The sequence below is a fragment of the Seriola lalandi genome, unplaced genomic scaffold (genome assembly GCF_002814215.2).
Source record: "Seriola lalandi dorsalis isolate HSWRI2012SDOR001 ecotype SW California unplaced genomic scaffold, Sedor1 jcf7180001971154, whole genome shotgun sequence".
NCBI lineage: Eukaryota > Metazoa > Chordata > Actinopteri > Carangiformes > Carangidae > Seriola > Seriola lalandi.
In genome coordinates this window covers 1-341 of record NW_019441822.1, presented here as the reverse complement: position 1 = coordinate 341, position 341 = coordinate 1, and the positions used below count along the sequence as shown (strand labels likewise).

At 52.8% G+C, this 341-nt stretch overlaps 1 non-coding gene across 1 annotated transcript; it reads right to left on the bottom strand.

Annotated features, from left to right (window-relative positions):
* Positions 1–110: 110 nt before the first annotated feature.
* Positions 111–227, bottom strand: LOC111650975 (U5 spliceosomal RNA). Its single transcript, XR_002760470.2, has one exon. It is a non-coding gene; the product is annotated as a U5 spliceosomal RNA (small nuclear RNA).
* Positions 228–341: the final 114 nt, after the last annotated feature.

Sequence of the window (341 nt, the reverse complement as noted above, 5' to 3'; positions counted from 1 at the left end):
TCTGACACGAGCCTGACAAAGGCTGCTTTTTAGCACCTCCTCCCAAGCTCTCCATTGTGCCGCCCTCATTTGTGAGGTGGACAGCTTTTTGACCTTTAACAAACTCAAAGGGCTTCGCCGTTAGGCAAAGCCTGCCAAAAATAGCTTGAACTCGTTGCTGTTCCTCTCCACGGAAGTCTTTAGTAAAAGGCAAAAGACTTGTGCGTTATGAAGAGAAACCAGAGTCAGTACAGCCCCTCGCTCGAAGGACAGCCCAGGAGTCTATTCGCCACAGTCACCACCATCGCGGTAGGCTTGTCTTTGCTTGCCGCCAGCCAAGTCCCGGGACTCGCCAGTGCCAC